This window comes from Carya illinoinensis, chromosome 8 (assembly GCF_018687715.1).
Source record: "Carya illinoinensis cultivar Pawnee chromosome 8, C.illinoinensisPawnee_v1, whole genome shotgun sequence".
In the NCBI taxonomy this organism is placed as follows: domain Eukaryota; kingdom Viridiplantae; phylum Streptophyta; class Magnoliopsida; order Fagales; family Juglandaceae; genus Carya; species Carya illinoinensis.
The window spans coordinates 21,004,165-21,004,677 of NC_056759.1; the positions used below are offsets into that span (position 1 = coordinate 21,004,165).

Genomic DNA, 513 nt, shown 5'->3' on the forward strand with positions numbered 1-513 from the left:
TACTTGCAACCTACAAGGACAAGTACTCCATCTTGCATGATTTTTCCTACAAATATGGGAAATTTTGATTTAAAACCAGGAGTAATCCAATTACTTCTCAAGTTTCATGGCTTGGATTCAGAAAGTCCTTATTTGCATCTAAAAGAATTTGAAGAAGTTTGTGCAACTTTACAAAACCAAACTATCAATGATGATGTTGTTAGATTAAAGTTGTTTCCATTCTCTTTGAAAGAAAAAGCTAAGAATTGGTTGAACTCCTTGAGACCAAGATCTATTGGAACATGGCAAGAAATGCAAAGGGAATTTCTAAAAAAGTTTTTTCCTACTCATAGGACCAACACTCTTCGTAGAAATATTATGAATTTTTCTCAAAAGGAAAATGAAACATTTTTTCAGTGTTGGGAACGTTTTAAGGAATTGTTGCTAACTTGCCCACATCATGGCTATGAGACTTGGCGCACCATTAGTTTCTTCTATGAAGGTTTAACATCTCAAATGCGTCAGTTTGTAGAA

The 513-nt window shown here is 33.9% G+C and overlaps 1 non-coding gene across 1 annotated transcript; it reads right to left on the minus strand.

Annotated features, from left to right (window-relative positions):
* Window positions 1–342: 342 nt before the first annotated feature.
* LOC122274861 lies at window positions 343–446 on the minus strand. The gene has a single exon (XR_006228401.1). It is a non-coding gene; the product is annotated as a small nucleolar RNA R71 (small nucleolar RNA).
* Between the last annotated feature and the right edge of the window lie 67 nt (window positions 447–513).